Raw genomic sequence first — 11665 nt, 5'->3', positions numbered from 1 at the left:
AGGCCAGCAAAAGATTGAGAAGCGACCAACCAAGAAACGAATAATTTCATAAGCGAGCATTAAGCATAACTAACACCGAATAATGCAACATAAGTAGGATATAATTTCATTGCATAATTATTGACTTTCGTGCTTGCATAGGGAATCACAAACCTTAACACCAATATTCTTACTAAAGCATAATTACTCATCAAGATGACTCACATATCACATCATCATATCTCAAAACTATTACTAAGTATTAAGTTTATTTTGTCCAATGATCTTCATGAAAGTTTTTTATTATATCCTTCTTGGATATCTATCACTTTGGGACTAATTTTCATGTGTTGCTTTTGACAAGCTCAAACAAATATAAGTAAAGATCATGAGCATAATATTTCTTTCTCTCAAATTAATTTAAGTGAAGCAAGAGAGAATTCCTTAAAATATTTACTAACTCTCCGATAAATCTAAGTGAAGCAAGAGAACATTTCTTCAAAAATACTAAGCACGCCGTGCTCAAAAAGATATAAGTGAAGCACTAGAGCTAGTCCATAGCTCATAAAAAAATTAAGTGAAGCATAAAGAGCAATTCTAACAAGTCATGACATAATTTTGGCTCTCTCAAATAGGTGTGTCCAGGAAGGGATTAAGACTTAAAACAAAAAATAAAACAAGCAAAGACTCGTATCATACAAGACGCTCCAAGCAAAACACATAGTATGCGACGAATAAAAATATAGCTTCGAGTAAAATACCGATGGTCGTTAGAAGAAAGAGGGGATGCCACTCGGGGCATCCCCAAGCTTAGTTGGTTTCTCATTTTTGGATAATAGCTTGGGATGCCGGGGTATCCCCAAGCTTAGGCTCTTCTACTCCTTATTCCTTCATCCATCGTAAGATAACTCAAAACTTGAAAACTTCAATCACACAAAACTCAACAAAACCTTCGTGAGATCCGTTAGTATAAGAATAATAAATCACTACTATAAGTGTTGTACAAAACCAATTCATATTTTGTAATTGCATTATATCTACTGTATTCCAACTTTTCTATGGCAAAAACTCATCAAATAAAACCATAGAGCCATCAAAATAAGCACACAACACAAAGAAAACAGGATCTGTCAAAACAGAACAGTCTGTAGCAATCTGACTATTTCGAATACTTCTCTAACTCCAAAAATTCTGAAAAATTAGGACGGCCTGAGCAATTTGTATATTGATCTATTGCAAGTGGAATGGGTATTTTATCGCTCTATGGTAAAAAAATGATAATTATTTTCATGAGCGCAAAAGTTTCTATTTTTCAGCAAGATCAAACAACTATCACCCAAGAAGATCCTAAAGGCTTTACTTGGCACAAACACTAATTAAAACAAAAAAACACAATAATAACAATAGCATAATTGTGCTAACACTCAAAAACAGGAAGAAAAAAGCAAAAATAAATTTTATTCATTGGGTTGCCTCCCAACAAGCGCTATAGTTTTACGCCCTTAGCTAGGCATAAAGCAAGGTTCTAAGTTTTGTCATCTTTGTCCAACTCTTCAATCAAACACTTAGAACCCTTCAAAGATTTAGCATAAAGATTTTCAATAACAACACTTCTAGGAATAAATACAAAGATTTTATTCTTGCAAAAAGGATCTCTTATCACTTCAACAAAATCCGGGTGGATACCAATCATCTTAAGATCTTCTTTATTACTACTAGCAAAAGGGCTCGTGCGTTGCAACGGGTAGGAAATAATAAAAATATGGGCCGCAACCTTAAGATTGAGGAACTTCAAATTTTACACTTGACATTGGTGCTCGTATTTTCCTGGATTTATTACAGGCCTTTTGGCAATGTGTTTTCAGTGGGAGCTAGACGTTCCCATCGACTACATAGGCATCTATAGTGACTTCTTCAATCTTAAAATGATGTGCCGGTTCAGTCTATCAAAAGTGCTCATAATGATAGAATATGCGTGTGTGCGTTCATAAGAACGAATATATGTTCATATGTACAAGCGCTTGCTTTTGTACTATGATTAAAAAGGAAATAATAAAAACATGAACACATGTTCTTGCTAAAACCGTATATAGCACTACTATAGGCAATTATTTTTCACCTTATAAATAAAGAGTAGAGAAATTGAAGAACATCTAGAAGGTATGTCATCTCATTCATTGTTCACACTACATGTTTTCTTTGATTTTCTTACACTACAACTAACTTTAACAATGAGTGCGCCCAGTACTATTATGTGAGAAACTAGATTTGAATACTACAGACATTTCTATAGCATAGACATGAAAAAAATCAAATCAAGCTATCGGCAAGGGAAAAGCCATATACATCGAATTTGTTTTGAGCAACACCAGCCAGCCAGGCAGGCCAACCGGCCAGGCCATCCCACCAAAGGCCCAGCTAGTCCCATAACCTTAGCTCGCAGCCCAATCACCACTTCCTCACCTTCTGCCTCGATAATGATCTTCAAGTGCAAATGGCAGCTAAAGAGAGCAACGTGAAGCTAATATCCTCCAAGCTAATGGAAACTTATCAGTACAACATGAAGCACCTACTGAACCTTATAAAAAGAAACTTGTGATTTTTCATAGTGAGCTTAAGTACTTGTAGAATCTACAAAGATAAAATATGTGGATTTTAATAAAAACATATTGTAAAAAGTAATAACTACTTTGTTATTGTTACCTTTTCTTTTGAGAATGTGAATTTGTGTGTTCAAGAATGTGAATTTTTCATGAAATGTTGAAGCCAACATCAGAAAATCTATTCTAATATAGAATCTGTGCAGGCAGTGTCACTTAGAATTTAATTCACCTAAATTTAACTCTACATGAAAACTAAATTGATTGAGAGTTTGTGTGTAAAGCAGTGGATAAAATTAGGCCATTTCCAAGTTGTAAACATAAAGCCAGATCCTCTTATTTCAATTTCCAAGTTGAAGCCAATATATTTTAGACTTTGATTCATACCATTCAATTGTGAAATTATTGACTCTATAGCTGTCGCCACATCCTATTATTTCTATAATTGCCGGCACTTACACCACCGGGCGAGCAAAAAATGCAGAAGAGAAAATGAGGAGCCATGGAGATTTGATACCTTGACCTCCAGTATGCAGAACCGCTTCGCAAGCCATCTCAACTGAATGTGGACTTCACGCAACAATGGGCTTCGGCTCCTTACAAAGAAAACATACAATGTCATCTTCTCCAACGAGTAAACTGCGGAGCTCAGATGTGATGCCGGCGAGCAGACGCGGCAGCGATTGTGGCTAGAAGACAGCGGCGGGAGTGCGGGTTTTAGCATGGATGCGCGGGTGCGAGTGGCTGAGGCAAGGGAGAGAGCAAAGTGCTCGGGTGCACAGGGACTCGAGATCGAGCAGGAGGTCGTCTCGGGCACGCGGCAGCCAGGCACGGCGAGGCGGTGGCTTTTGCAGCAGCAGAGCAACGACGGGCGTGCAGAAACTGTCCAGGGTGCGGCGCGTGTGTGTGATGTGGGCTCGGGTGGGAGAAGGCAGGAACTGTGGCGAGGTTGAGCCGCCGCCCAACCTTCACGGTAGCCTCCGTAGCTCCTTCAGAATTGTCAGATCCACCCGCCTCCGCTCCATTCCCGGTGCTGGCCCAAGCGAGCCCTTCCCCTCGTCCTCCTGATCGAGCCGAGCCACCATGGACATACGTTGCATCCGTGTTGACTGCGGACGAGCGCGCACGCCCGACGCATACGGCCCCGCCTCCCCGCCGTGGCTGTAGCCGTCCGTCGGCAAGGGTGCCACCCCTCAACTTCTCCTGCCCGGCCCGCCCCTCTTCTCTCGCTCCGCCGCAGCTGACAAAAGGAAGCAGGTGTGTTTGGATAAGAGGCAGGGGTCTTTTGTAAAAAAAATGAAACGGTTTTTGACATCCAGTAAAAGAGGGATTGCGGGTTCAAATACTGAAAAGCAAAAGGGTTTTTGTGAAAAAGGCCACGACGGTGAACCCGACAGACTCAACCCGTGCTTTATTATTAGGGAAAGATTACTAGAGGTTGTACCCTTGTTGTTGGAAGCTCTATCAATTTTTACAGGAGTTTTTTCGATAGTTTTAGCGGAAGCGAAAGCTGTGCTTAGATTACTAAAAAATTCTTCTAATCTATCAATCCGAGAAGGGCTTTCTTCTATTATTTCATGAATTATGGTACCCTTTTCCCTTAACAACTTAAGAATATCTCCCTCTTTTGACCCCATATTGGTGGCAAAATTATGCATCCTTTTATCTATAATTTCCATATGATCTTCGGTGAGCATTTTCTTTTCAATAGCATCTAATCTTTCCATAACATGCTCAAGAGTCAAAGTTGTTTCATTAATCATGAGGGGTGGTGAGCCCACTAAATTTCGATAGCATTAAAGGCATCAAGAGAAGGACACATCAAGAAATTTCCACCGGTAATCGTATCAAGTACGAATCTATACCAAGTGGTGATGCCAACATAAAAACAACGAATAAGAACAACGGTGGATTGCTTACAGGTTGATCTATTATGAGCATTGCAAATCCTATACCAAGCATCTTTTGAATTTTCTCCTCCCCTTTGTTTAAAGTTGAGAACCTTGTTCCCAGGAGTGCAAGCAATAGGAGAAGGACTATCCATAATGATAATAACGGCAAACAAAGTTGCACACAAAAACAGATCCGACAAGAAAACGGCAAACGAAAAAAGAAGGGCGAATAAAACGGCAAAATTTTGTGAAGTGGGGGAGAGGAAAATGAGAGGCAAATGGAAAATAATGTAAATTGCAAGTAGATGAGATTTGTGATTAGGAACCTGGTATATGTTGAAGATCCTCCCCGGCAACGGCACCAGAAATTCTTTTTGATGTCGCTTGAAGCTACGTGGGTATTTCCCCAAAGAGGAAGGGATGATGCAGCACAGCTGTGGTAGGTATTTCCCTCAGATATGAAACCAAGGTTATTGAACCAGTAGGAGAACCAAGCAACACAATGTAAACATCCCCTGCACACAGATAACAAATCCTCGCAACCCGACGTGTTAAATGGGTTGTCAATCCCTTTCGGGTAACGATGCCAGAAATTGGTGCATGACGGGAGAGAGTTGTAATAGATTAAATAAATAGATCGCAAATAAAATAAAGTGCAGCAAAAGTATTTTGGGGTTTTTGGATTAATAGATCTGAAAATAAAAGAAAATAAAAGTACATCGCAAAGGCAAATAATATGAGAAAGAGATCCGGGGGCCGTAAGTTTCACTAGTGGCTTCTCTCGAGAAAAATAGCAAACGGTGGGTGAACAAATTACTGTTGGGCAATTGATATAACTTCAAATACTCATGACGATATCCAGGCAATGATAATTACATAGGCATCATGTCCAAGATTAGTAGACCGACTCCTGCCTACATCTACTACTATTACTCCGCACATCGACCGCTATCCAGCATGCATCTAGTGCATTAAGTTCATGGAGAAATGGAGTAATGCAATAAGAACGATGACATTATGTAGACAAGATCCATTTATCTATTGCGTAGATACAGATCCCATCTTTTTATCCTTAGCAACGATACATACGCGTCGTTTCCCTTTTTTTCACTGGGATCAAGCACCGTAAGATCGAACCCACTACCGGGCACCTCTTCCCATTGCAAGATAAATAGATCAAGTTGGAAAAACAAAACCCAAATACCGGAGAGAAATATGAGGCTATAAGAGATCATGCATATAAGAGATCAAAGAAACTGAAATAACTTTCATGGATATAAAAATATATGACTGATCATAAGCTCAAAGTTCATTAGATCCCAACAAGCACACCGCAAAAAGAGTTACATCATATGGATATCTAAGAGACCATTGTATTGAGAATTCAGCGAGAGAGAAAAAGACATCTAGCTACTAACTACGGACCCGAAGGTCTACAAAGAACTACTCACGCATCATCGGAGAGGCACCAATGGAGGTGGTGAACCCCATCCGAGATGGTGTCTCGATTGGATTTGGTGGTTCTGGACTCTGCGGCGGCTGGATGAATATTCCATCGACTCCCTAGGGTTTTGGGAAGTATTTTGTGTATTTATAGAGCAAAGAGGCAGTCCGGGGGCACTCGAGGTGGGCACAACCCACCAGGGCGCGCCTGGGCCTCCTGGTGCGCCCTGGTGGGTTGTGCCCCCCTCGGGGAACCCCCAGGCGCAGCCAGGGCCCATTGTGTTCCTTCTGGCCCATGAAAATTCTCCGTAAAGTTTCGTGGCATTTGGAATCCATTTGATATTGATTTTCTGCGATGTAAAAAACATGGAAAAAACAACAACTGGCACTTGGCACTATGTCAATAAGTTAGTACCAAAAATGATATAAAATGACTATAAAATGATTATAAAACATCCAAGATTGATAATATAACAGCATGGAACAATAAAAAAATATAGATACGTTGGAGACGTATCACCATGCTTAATGCTTGTCACTTTGGGCCCGGGTGCCATGATTTCAGATCTGAACCGTTTATGTTATCCCCATTATATCTATGTTCTCGATCCGATCTTGCAAGTTATAGTCACCTACTACGTGTTATGATCCGACAACCCCGGAGTGACAATAGTCGGGACACTTCTTTGTGATGACCGTAGTTTGAGGAGTTCATGTATTTACCGTGCATTAATGCTTTGTTCTGGTTCTCTATTAAAAGGAGGCCTTAATATCCCTTAGTTTCTAATAGGAACCCGCTGCCATAGGAGGGTAGGACAAAAGATGTCATGCAAGTTCTTTCCATAAGCATGTATGACTATTTACGGAATACATGCCTACATTATATTTACGAACTGGAGCTAGTGCTGGATCTCCCTAGGTTATGACTGTCACATGATGAATATCATCCAACAAATCATCGATCCAATGCCTACGATTTTCCTACATATTGATCTTGCTAAGTTACTATTGCTATCGTTACTGTTGCACTTGCTATAAAACTACTGTTATCACTGTTACCATTACTATTGCTGCTGCTAATACTATCAAAACTATCATACTGCTTTACTATTGATCACTTTGCTGCAGATAATTAATCTCCAGGTGTGGTTGAATTGACAACTCAGATGCTAATACTTGCAAATATTCTTTGGCTCCCCTTGTGTCAAATCTATAAATTTGGGTTGAATAGTCTACCCTCGAAAATTGTTGTGATCCTCCATACTTGTGGGTTATCAGATGTATGCGTCAAACATTTGGCATAAGGAATAGCAAAAGTAGGATCATGCGCATACAAGTCTTTTATGTGCTCGAAACCAATGACATTCAATTCTAGTTGGGTAACAAGCATGCATCTACGGGAAAGCGCATTTGACACAACATTTTGTTTGCCTTTGATATACTTGGTGACATAAGGAAAAGACTCAATGAATTCACTCCACTTAGCATGACGCTTATTCAACTTAGTTTGACCCTTAAGTTATTTAAGTGTTGCATGATCCGTGTGAAGAATGAACTCATGAGGGCAGAGATAATGCTCCCAAACATGCAAGACTCGCACTAAAGCATATAGTTATTTGTTATAGATGGGGTAGTTAACTTGCGCTCCGGAAAGTTTTTCACTAAAGTAGGCTATGGGGCACTTCTCTTGCATCAACACACCTCCTATGCCATAACCGCCAGCATCACAATAGACCTCGAAAGGTTTATCAAAGTTGGGTAAAGCAAGCAAAGGAGCACGTGTAAGTAAATTCTTAAGCTCATTGAATGCGGTATCTTGGGATGGTCCCCAAACAAATGGTGAACTCTTCTTGCTCAATGCATGTAAAGGTAAAGCGATGGTGCTGAAATCCTTCACAAATCTACGATAGAAACCGGCTAAGCCAAGGAAACTACACACTTGTTGCAAGTTGGTTCGTAGGGGGCAAGTTTTAATAGCATTGATCTTAGATTCATCTACATGAACACTCTCGGTGTCAAAACCGGCGGATCTCGGGTAGGGGGTCCTGAACTGTGCGTCTAAGGAGGATGGTAACAGGACGCAGGGGACATGATGTTTTACCCAGGTTCGGGCCCTCTTGATGGAGGTAAAACCCTACGTCCTGCTTGATTTATTCTTGATAATGTGAATAGTACAAGAGTTGATCTACCACGAGATCAGAGAGGCTAAACCCTAGAAGCTAGCCTATCGTATGATTGTATGTTGTCCTACAGACTAAAACCCTCCGGTTTATATAGACACCAGAGGGGGCTAGGGTTACAAGGTCGGTTACAAAGGAGGATATATACATATCCGTATTGCCTAGCTTGCCTTCCATGCCAAGTAGAGTCCCATCCGGACACGGGACGAAGTCTTCAATCTTGCATCTTCATAGTCCAACAGTCCGGCCAAAGGACATAGTCCGGCTGTCCGGAGACCCCCTAATCCAGGACTCCCTCAGTAGCCCCCGAACCAGGCTTCAATGACGTCAAGTCCGACACGCAGTATTGTCTTCGGCATTGCAAGGCGTGTTCTTCTCCAGATTTCGAATGTTTGTTAAGAAGTGTCCGGCCCCATAAATGTTGGTCCTCTTGGCTTTTGTGCCCAATAAGGGCTATCTTCCACGTGTCGAATGAATACGAGGAGCCAGGGCATTTTTTACATTCGCCCCCCTAGCCAGATAAATAAATTGTCTATTAAAGGGATGGGGATTCTTAGATCCAATCCATATCATCCTCCCCCAGCGAGAATCCATCGGAGCGCGCTTCAGAAAAATCCATTCGAGCATGGCCGACAACCGCAGCTCCTCCTCCCGCCCCCGTAGCCCTAAGCCCGGTGATTGGGAGAGGTGTTCCGTCCCACACAGTCGATTAGTCGAACTGCAGACTAAGGGATTTCTCCCTCTAGCGTATATGGTTCCCGTCCGAGCCGGGCTCGCCACCTACAATGGCGGGGAGCAAGCGGAGAGCTTCCCCGGTCCCTCTACGGGGGAGCAGGTATGCCTTGTTCCTTATTTATTAAGGGGACTCGGATTTCCAATTCATCCGTTCCTTCGTAGGCTCCTGGAGTTTTACGGCCTCCAGCTGCATAATTTCACCCCTGCTTCCATATTACACATCGCCGGCTATGTTGCCCTCTGCGAGTTATTCCTGGGCTGCGAGGCTCATTTCGAGTTGTGGAAAAGGTTATTTTGCCTCGTCCCTCGCACACAGAAGGGGTCACTTTATCAAGTGGGCCGAGCCGAAATATGGCACACCGCCGAAACCGGATACCTGTCCGGTACTCCGAAGAAGACGTCCGAAGACTGACCTTCGGAATGGTTTTATATGGAGGGCGTCCCCCTTCCGGATCCTGTTCGGCGGGGTCTTCCTGAGTTCAACAATGCTCCTCTAAAGAAACGCCGAAGTTGGCGCCCACGGAGCCCCGAGGAGGAAGACAGCGTAGAAGTCCTTTACCTGATGAACCGGATTAAAGCGCTGGCTCAAGCAGGATTGACAGTAATCGAGGTTATGTCAATATGCATAATGTGGGGAGTGCAACCACTTCAATATCGAGGGCACCCCCTGTGGTGTTTTAATGGGGAAGATGACGCCACCCGTTGTGGGCATAAGGGTCCGGAGAACGCTGCCGCTTTAGCAAAAATTCTGTCCGAATTGTTCAAGGGAGAGGAAGAGGAGTTCATCCGTATCAAGCCACGGGATGGATTCTCCATGTACAACCCTCCAAGCTGGGTGAGTTATATCTCCTTACTCCCATTCTTCCCGCATTCTTTGCCGTAGGTACTCACCTTAACATTTTGCGGCAGGAACTGCGAAAAGCCATAAGGGAGGTCAGCAGCCCATCTCCACAACTAGAGGATCCTGACCGGGCCCTCGGTCCCGGACTCGAAGAAGATCCGGACATATTCGTGGAGCTGATAGACTGGCAGTTCTATCAATTAAGCTGTGATGACGCCATGGTGGCCATTACGGCCGACTATCCCGGACTGCTTCCTGCGTCGCACGTAAGAAAAAACAAAAATCCCAACTCCAAAAACTAGGATCCCCTTTTAGACACTTCACCTACCATATACATATGGTGTTTTACAGGGAAGGCATTCGGGACGCCATGCCGAACCCGTAGCAACTCGCCAACAAGAGGCACCGAGGCCGGGTAGGCAAAAAGGAAGGCGGTCAGGACGGAGACGCCGGCGCAGAGGTATGACAGAAACCCCGCTCCGTGGTTGTCGTCTTTCTCGAAGTGTAATGACGTCCATGTTTCTTTAACAGAAAAAATGCTCGCCGGAATATGTCTGGTGATGCTGCCGATCACGCTTCCACTAGTCGGGCTCCGGGGCCGGACATAGAGGTGGAAGCCGACATGGGGCGGACGCCGAATACTCCCCCTACAGAGGATGCAGATAGACTATCTACTACAAATTCAGAAGTGGAGAGCGCCATGAATCATAGGCGTCGCCGGGCCGTACTCCGCGACGATTGCTTCTCACCAGAGGCATTTGATGCCTTCAATTCTGGAGAGGCGTACCTCCGTGCTGCTCAAAATGGTCTAGCCAGAGCCACGGACCAGTATGTAAAGGATGTACGGGTAAGCAAATCTGACGATTATATGTATCAGTAGCCCCTGAGACTTGAAATAGTTGGCAGAACTGATTTAAGGATCATCTTATTGTCCAGGTTCTTACAAAGAAGAATACTCGACTGTCACAGGAGCTGGAGGAATGCAAGACCAAACTTCGGGCCGCTGTTGCCGCATTGAAGGAACCTAAAAAGTCCCCAACTAGTAACATTTCTTTCAAAGAATGATAGGTACCATATAGCGTGCGGCATCGCTGCAGATCTAACAATAGATGTTGTAGATGAATCCAGAGAGAATCCGGAGGATCAGCATGTCGTACGACAGCTAAAGGCTGGCGAACGCGTGCTGCCTGAGGTGAGGCGGGAGAAAAACAATCTCCAAGACGCCAATACCAAGCTAAGCGTGGAACTGAAAGATGTTCGAGCCCAGCTTGCGGACTCCAAGAAGGAGAATAAGCGGCTTCGACGCGGCATTTTCAGTAAGTGCTTGAACGAACCCTTTTGAAGGAGTTCGGCGAAGAAGCCGGCTAACAGAGTTATGTCTGCAGGTATGCTGACGGGTCGTCCCGCGGAGGAGATGCCTGGGTCTGCGGGTGATCTTCTACCCGAGCTTTCACAACTGCACGAACAAGTTCGGCAGGTGATGCAAGGTATTTCTCAGGACTTATGGCCATCCGTCTCCCTGCCAGAAGGCATTGGAGAGCTTACGGAGAAGCTCAAGGGAGCACGGCGGCGCTTCCAATTATGGAAGATATCGGCCTGCCGTCAAGGTGCCAGGGAAGCCTGTGCCATGGTGAAGACGCGGTATACCAAGGCAGACCCAAACCACATGGCCGGGAAAGAGATCCCCGTTAGCATAGTGTATGGGCAAGTAGAATTAGCCGCAAAGTATTCCCAACAGGATTGTAGGCTAGACAGCATGTTGGATGGTATAGAAGAGGAATTTAGTCAGTCTACATGACTATGTAATTAAAGTAACATGTATAATGCCTTCTAGCCGGATTGTAAATCATTTGTCATGGCAGACCTTTTCGCTTCAACCTCGGGACCCGATAGTCCAGAGTGTGTCCGAATACCCGCTCAGTTATATAAGAACCGGGGTATGCATGGAAACCAGGCGTAGGGGTCATTAGTGCTTGAACAGACAAGTACCCAACT

The 11665-nt window shown here is 43.7% G+C and overlaps 1 long non-coding RNA gene across 1 annotated transcript; it reads right to left on the bottom strand.

Moving 5' to 3' along the window:
• Positions 1-2121: 2121 nt before the first annotated feature.
• On the bottom strand, positions 2122-3847 carry LOC125515927. Its single transcript, XR_007287180.1, has 2 exons — positions 3097-3847; positions 2122-2515 (listed from the first exon to the last, which is right to left on the bottom strand). It is a non-coding gene; the product is annotated as an uncharacterized LOC125515927 (long non-coding RNA).
• Positions 3848-11665: the final 7818 nt, after the last annotated feature.

This window comes from Triticum urartu, chromosome 6 (genome assembly GCF_003073215.2).
Source record: "Triticum urartu cultivar G1812 chromosome 6, Tu2.1, whole genome shotgun sequence".
In the NCBI taxonomy this organism is placed as follows: Eukaryota; Viridiplantae; Streptophyta; class Magnoliopsida; order Poales; family Poaceae; genus Triticum; species Triticum urartu.
The sequence above is the reverse complement of the archived record's forward strand: the minus strand, read 5'-3'. Positions and strand labels throughout refer to the sequence as shown.